The sequence below is a fragment of the Physeter macrocephalus genome, chromosome 2, assembly GCF_002837175.3.
Source record: "Physeter macrocephalus isolate SW-GA chromosome 2, ASM283717v5, whole genome shotgun sequence".
Taxonomy (NCBI): domain Eukaryota; kingdom Metazoa; phylum Chordata; class Mammalia; order Artiodactyla; family Physeteridae; genus Physeter; species Physeter macrocephalus.
Window position 1 is genome coordinate 23,634,596 of NC_041215.1, and position 7,850 is coordinate 23,642,445.

Genomic DNA, 7,850 nt, shown 5'->3' on the forward strand with positions numbered 1-7,850 from the left:
GAACCCGTGTCCCCTGCATCGGCAGGCGGACTCTCAACCACTGCGCCACCAGGGAAGCCCGCTAAGTTTGTAGTCTTAACCATGACATTCCTCAGAGCCCTTATTTCCCCAGCTTAACCAGGTGAATTTTCATACTCCCACCAGATTTTACATCATTGAGCACAGGCTTCCTTGCCCACCGGCGACTCCAGAGATGAGAGCGTTGATGAAAAGAAAAGGCAGTGGGCACGAAGCCTGGGGTGGAGAATTTTCACCTTACTCGGGAAGAACCTCAAGGTCTGCGCACTTGATGCCGAAACGCTGGCCTCTGTGCACCAATGTCGAACTGAATCTCGGAGACAGAGTTTTGGGTGAAGTAGAAAAGAATAGCTTTATCGCATGGCGCTAGGCAAGGAGTCCAGGGCAGCTAGTGCTTAAAATACCAGAACTCCCTGAAAGCTTTCAGGGAAAGGTTTATAAAGACAGGGTGAGGACGGGGGTTTGTGGGGTGTGTGATCAGCTCGTGGGCATTCTTCTGATTGGTTGGTGGTGAGGTAATTGGGGGTCAGCACCATCAACCTTCTGGTTCCAACCGGTCTGGGGTCTGCGTGCTTGTGGGGAGCATACAGTTAACTTCTCCCACCTGGTGGGAGTTTCAGTATCTGCAAAACAGCTCAAAGGACATGACTGAGAATATCATCTACAGCCCTTGAGGAGGAACTAAAGGTCCTTGAGTTGTTTAATGGCTAAAGTATTATTATTTTGTCTTGATTGATTGTTTTCCTTTCTTTTTGCATTTTCTCACTTCTCTGATTAAATTTATTCTGTGGCTAAAGTTTTCCTACAGACAAAAGGCAGGTAGAGGACATGGGAGGGGGTCTATTCTGGGAAGGCCTCATAGGGTCCTGCGTGGTTACACACTTGGCTTAGAGTGAAAGGACTGGCATCCGTTGTCCTGAATAAACCAGAGCAACGAACAGTGGGTGAGGCAGGGGGATGTCAAAGGTCGTGGCAAGGACAGAAGCTGCCGCCTCTTTTAGGTCACTGGTTCTTAAACTTGAGCGTCCATCAGAATCACCTGGAGGGCTTGTCAAACCACAGACTGCTGGGCCCACCCCCAGAGTTTCTGATTCGGTAGGTCTGGGGGATCGGACCCAGGCATCTGCATCCTCTCAAGTCTCCAGGTTATGCTGATGCTGTTAGTCTGAGTACCACGCTTTGAGAATCACTATTTGAGGCTAACTCCCACTCTCCTTTGGTGGATGCTGTGATCGCTTCCTTAGGCAGGTAATCACAGAGACCAAATACTAAGATCTTTGACCCGTTTTTTCCCAGTTATGCTATTGGCAACTAATTCAGGGGAGCAGATTTGTCAAGCAGAAATTTTCACGAAGATGCGTGAACTTCAAAGATTTCCAGTGTTCACTCATGGGGGTTATTTGTCAGTGGGCCTCCATCTCTCCTGCAGCAGAATGAGAGGACATTGACATGTTTTGCATGGTGGATGTAGGTAACACTGCCTGCAGAGAAGGAGGAATTCTCACTGGTCTGGGAGGATTTAGGTCTGACTCTCTCTCGAGGTGGAAAGATTGACAAGATTCCTCCTTCCTGCCCATCCATTCCCTACAGTCTGTGATGATATAAGCCAGGTGTTTGTTTACTCTTTGTAACAGCTCCGGTCGGTGCCAGGGCCTTACTCCACCTGCACGCCCCATAAGCTCCCCAAGGTGACCCCCATGTCTAAAGGAGAACTTTCTGTTTGCATTTTGCACCGGAACCCACTTCTGGTTTCTCTCAGTTCATAGCAACATCTTGTTCACTCATTCATGCTGGAAACCTGCAGGTCCTCCTTGACTCATCCATCTGTCTCCCCGACATCCAATGATCACAGTTTCTCCAATCTGATTCTCCTCCCCTTTTCCACGCCAAGGCTCAGGATCATTTTATTTTTGGTCATGTCTCACCTGGGCCATTGCAATAGCCTCGTAAGTGGTGCTTCTGCCTACAGCTCTGCAATCTCACCTTCATCCTCATCACTCTCCCAGAATGATCCAGCTATTAAAATAGGGGCTGGTAAACTAAGGTCCTGGCCAGATCTGGCCCACCACCTATTTTTGGATGAATGGTTGGTACTTTTTTTTTTTTTTTTTTGCGGTACGCGGGCCTCTCACTGTTGCGGCCTCTCCCGTTGCGGAGCACAGGCTCCGGGCGCGCAGGCTCAGCGGCCATGGCTCGCGGGCCCAGCCGCTCCACGGCACGTGGGATCTTCCCGGACCGGGGCACGAACCCGTGTCCCCTGCATCGGCAGGCTGGCTCTCAACCACTGTGCCACCAGGGAAGCCCGGTTTGTACATTTTTTAATGGTTAAAAAAATTGAAAGAAGAACAGTATTTCGTGACATGTGAAATTCTATGCAACTCAAGTTTCAGTGTTCATGGATAAAGTGTCTCTGTAGAGCACTGCCGTGATCATGGGTGGACAGAGCGTCTGTGGCTGCTTTCCTGCTACAACCACAGAGCTGTGTACTTGCAACACAGACTATATAGCCCACAAAGCCTAAAATATTTACTACCTGGCCCTTTACAGAAATGATTTGGTGACCCCCGATCTACAAAGTAAATCTGACCAAGCCTATCCTCTGCCTGAAATGCTTGCGGGGCATTTCAGAGGCCTCAAGGTGAAGTTCAGGCTCCACCAAGTTCCTGTTGGTTCAAGTTCATGGTTCAAGTTCAGGGTGAAGTGTATGGCCTATCAAGACCTCTGAGATCCATCCTCTGCCTACCTCTTTGGTTCCTAGCTTTGCCAACTTAAATGCCATCAAGGGCCAGGCTAGAAATGGTTTAAAAAAAAAAAAGCAGCAAGTAAGACTGATATAACAGAGGCCCCTGGTGAACTGGAGTGTTCATGCCCCACAAAAACATTCATTAAAATGAAGCAAAACAATACAAAATGAAAGCAATGTCAACCACAGGGACATTGTTTGCTCCACGATGTTCATTGCCTCTTTGCTTTTGACCTTGCTGTCCCTCAGTCAGGACTGATCTTCTTTCTAAGTTCATCCACTTGATGGCTGCTCTTCCCTTTGGGGTCATCTCGTGGCCACCTTGTACAGAATGTTGCGTTAGGTGTCCCCCTGGGCTCCTGCCATTGTGTCTATCACAGCGTGAATTCCATTGTGTAGCAGGTACTGATTTATTTACTGGTTTCCACCATGATACCCTCGGCTCCTTGACAATAGTGTTGTCTTATTCAAGTATTATACTCAGCGTGCCCGTGTGCATTTGTAGAATGAATGAGCGAAGGCATAAGTGAGGAAATGAATGAACTCAGTGACTCAGCAGTATCCTGTGTTCTTCACATAGGAATAAAGTGATCCAACAGATCTTCTTTGTGTCTTAAAATAATCATGTTATTTTTCAACCCTTTTAAACTTTATGAAAGTTTCTTTAGACTCGATCTATCTTGTTCTCTCTTGACAACAACCTATGAGAAAAGGCAGGTGGGAAGAATTATCTCTGTCTTGTAGATGAGAAAACAGGGACAGCAAAATATGGTTTGGTGCTATCAAGGGATCAGAGAGCTAGAAATTCATTCCTTTTAAAGAGGACCGCATGGCTCTTTCAGTTCAATTTCATGTCATCAAAAATGTGTTGAGTATCTACTTGGTGTCAGGCACTATACTAGGTCCTAGAGATCCAAAAATGAACAAACCGTGGTCTCAGACACCAGGAAGTCATAGTTTAACTTTGGAGACAAGCTTGTCCATCTTCCGATGGCAGCAGAGCAGGGAGCACCAAGAGGAAAGATGAGAAGATAATGTGCACCTCAGCCAGCCTCGTGTGCGCATGCAAGCGAGACAGAGAGAGAGAGGGGGGACACTTGCCTCACTTAGGTTAGATGTCTCTCCCCAGCCTTCAGATGTCTAAGGTCCAATTCTGCCCATGATGGAGAGGGTACCAGCACCTAACCATTGGCCCACCCTGCCTAAGAGTACCACGGCGGCAATAACTACCCCTCCTGAATTCATCATTCTTATCGACTCATCAGAGAAGGGCTGGCTCCACATGATGTGACTGTACTGCAACCCTGAGGGAAACTTTGGGGGAAGAAGAACATTTTTACTCATTGTGGATTGGAGAAGATTTGGGCGGGAAGAAAGTACAGCCTATATGCATCGCATCTCCCTATAAGGCTCCGCGTGGATCTGGTCTCCTGGTTGGACTCTTGAGAGGGGACCAGCCCAGTGTCTATGGACAGTCTTCACACATTCACATGTGAGGCAACTCAAGAGTTCTCCTAAGGCAGAGCTGAGGGCTGCTCTGGGGCCCTGTATCATGCTGCACCCTCTATGTATGATATGTCATTTAATCCCCACATTTTCCTTGTGAGGGAAGTGCTATCATTATCTCTATTTCACCAAAGAGGAAACTGAGCCTGGGGAAGGTGAAGTAACTCGAGCAAGACTGAAGAGCTGATAAGTGCAGACTGCCACACCAGAGTGCCCGAACGTTTGTCTGTGTACTGGTTTTCTCAGCCTGTGGCCAAAGGAAAATAATAAAAATAATGCAGGGAGTTTTTTAAAATAAAGCTTTTAGTATTCGCTTTAAAGAATTGATATCTACTTTAAGATTTTTGAAATTTGTTTTTTGGCATTAAAATACTTGCGTTTCGTGTGTGTGTGTGTGTGTGTGTGTGTGTGTGTGTGTGTGTGTTTGTGTGTGTGCAGTAATGATAATAGAAGATGCTGATGCTGAAACCTGGGCTCTGTGAACAGGCACCAAACTGAATCTTAGAGACAGTTTTGGGTGAAGTAGAAAAGAATAGCTTTATTGCTTTTCCAGGCAAAGGGGGCCACAGCAGGCTACTGCCCTCAAAACTGTGTGTCCCACCCTGGAGGGCGTAGTGAGGAGACTTATAGTCAAGGGGTGGGGTTTCTGATAAGGATCAGCGTGCATGCAGAGCCTGCATTCCTTCAATCTAGAGATCATCTCAGGTGGTCCTGTGATTGTTATTGAGCTGTGACCTTCTCTCTGGAATGAAGAATGCTTCATCTGGTAGTTAACATCTTCCATTTGGTGGTGGTGTTGGGGGTTTTAGTTCTACAGAAGAGCTCAAACATACTGTTATGTGTATCCCTTGAGGAGGAACCAGGACCCTGCCCCAAGGGTGCGCTATTGTTTCTTGGCTGATCCTCCCTTAGCTGTGACCTTCTCTCTGGAATGAAGAATGCTTCATCTGGTAGTTAACATCTTCCATTTGGTGTTGGTGTTGGGGGTTTTAGTTCTACAGAAGAGCTCAAACATACTGTTATGTGTATCCCTTGAGGAGGAACCAGGACCCTGCCCCAAGGGTGCGCTATTGTTTCTTGGCTGATCCTCCCTTGTCTCTGCATCCCCTCCCTTCCCTGATCAACCACTGTTTGAACCTGCCCTTTGGAACTCAGGGAAGGTCATGGAGGCTAAATGAAGCTTATTTCCTACAAACAGGAAGGTGAGGGACCCAGAAAGGCTTTTGTGCCCAGGAACCCCACAGGGTCCTGCTCCGTTTCAATACCATTGGTCCCAAGGTGCATGCCATTGTTTTTTGAAAATTTTGTCATGCAATTCCAAAGTCCAGGATCCTGTCATCCATATTACACAGCTGATTAGGGTACCTTTTTCCTTTCTCTTTTGTGAAGATGGCCAGGGAACTATATGCACATTTATGTGCATGCAAACACACAGATATATTTACATACACCTATCTATGGAGGAAAGTGCAACATTAAATAAATTTTAAGGAAGCATTTCTGAGCTCCCTTGTGGATTCTGCTTCAGCTTTGTTGAGATACAATCTACTTAAAATTATGGTAACAATGACTGTTTATCTTATAACCACTGTGAACTATTGAATCTTCCTCAATAGTTAATAATCCAGGGCCCCACTGCCCATGGTAAACAGATGGCATTGGAACTGTATTTTAACAGGACTGACCCAGCTGCTTTCTGCTTCAAAGATACAGTGTATTTTGTCTCCCGGGTCCTGGACTGAAGTTGAGAACAAAGCTTAACTCCAGTGAATCCCCATTCAGTCCCTGACGAAGCTGGGTTATGTTTATAAAACTATAATTTAAAATCTCTAAATGTTTGTGTTTCAGATGACATAGAAAAACACAAACCATTTTTCATCAAAACCTGAGCACGAACTTTCTACTTATTTTGAACAAGCAAATAAACAAACGTTTCCCTTTTATAAAAGGTCATGGGGCACAAAACATTGTATGAAGAAAAACCACAGATGCCTTTATAAAAGTAAACAGACGTGAATCTATACACCCCTGAATTTGTGTCTACATAACATCGGTTCAATGAAACTGGTGGTCTTGGTGATATCAAATTGTTGGTGGTGTTCTAATGACTAGTTCCCAGCGTCGTGAGAATGCAAAGTCTGAGGTATACATGAAGTCAAGAAATTGTTTCCCAGTTCCTTGTTAGCAATTCAAGGGTCTGACGGGAATGGAGAAAGAGTGCAAAGGCAAGCCAATGAGAACAGGATTCAGAGGAGAGGCCCGAGCGTGAAGGCCTTAAGCCTTATCCGACACTAGGTGTTGTATAAATAAAGAAATACCTACATATATAAATAACTTTAATTTTGCCTGAGGCTGGCCTGGAAAACTCTTTCTCTGACTAGAGCAATACAGTTTTTTAGCAACAGAGCCTGGTATGTCCAATCCAGGTCCTTGGGTTTGAAACCATCTAAATATTCATCAGCAAGGAACTGGTTAAATAAACCAGGGTGCATTGATTCAAAAAATTCTAAGTAGATGGTATATATTGATATAAAAATTATACAAGGTATATTGTCAAATGAAAAATGTTTTCTTTTCATAAATATGTGTGTAAAATAATGTGATCTGACTTACATTTTTTAAAAGGATAAACATATATTTGTGTACAAATGATTGACCCTTTTTGGAAGGATATACAAGACATCATTACCAGTAGATAATTACCCTCGGGCTTCACTGGTGGCGCAGTGGTTGAAAGTCCGCCTGTCGATGCAGGGGACATGGGTTCGTGCCCCAGTCCGGGAAGATCCCACATGCCGCGGAGCGGCTGGGCCCGTGAGCCGTGGCCGCTGCGCCTGCGCGTCCGGAGCCTGTGCTCCGCAATGGGAGAGGCCACAACAGTGAGAGGCCCGCGTAACGCAAAAAAATAAAAAAAATAAATAAATAGATAATTACCCTCAAGGACTGATTCATCCTAGTGTCACTGAATGCAAGTTTGTGTGCCTGACACACGGGGAGGACAGATAATACCGAAACGTCGGAGTTTAGACCAGAGAAAGTTTTATTGCAGGGCCCTGTGAGGAGGTGGGTGGCTCATGCCCGCCACAAACCCAGACTCCCTGAAGGCTTTCAGCAAAGCCCTTTTGAAGGCCAGGCAAGGGAGGGGCATGGCTCCTTGTTGCAAACTTCTTGGTGGAGGAATCCTTTGTTCTTGCAGCTGTCCACGTAGGTCAGGTCACGATAATCCTGTAAACCTCTAACAAGGTAAACGTTATTCTCTGTTCTGCAAATTTTTATCTCTATATGAATGAAAAAGTGTTACACCTTTAAAGATCAGAGCTTGGAGAATGGGCCATCCTGTATATTTCAGGCTATTAGCAACATTCTTAACTCCAAGCAAAAGCAATAGAATACAAAGGTTAGGGCTTCCCTGGTGGCGCAGTGGTTGAGAGTCCGCCTGCCGATGCAGGGGACACGGGTTCGTGCCCCAGTCCAGGAAGATCCGACATGCCGCGGAGCGGCTGGGCCCGTGAGCCATGGCCGCTGAGCCTGCGCGTCCGGAGCCTGTGCTCCGCAAGGGGAGAGGCCACAACGGTGAGAGGCC

The 7,850-nt window shown here is 46.2% G+C and overlaps 1 protein-coding gene across 1 annotated transcript in view; it reads left to right on the top strand.

The window, feature by feature from the left end:
* Window positions 1–7,850, top strand: part of NCKAP5 (NCK associated protein 5) — a 1,103,171-nt gene that overhangs the window by 67,103 nt on the left and 1,028,218 nt on the right. The window lies entirely within an intron of this gene.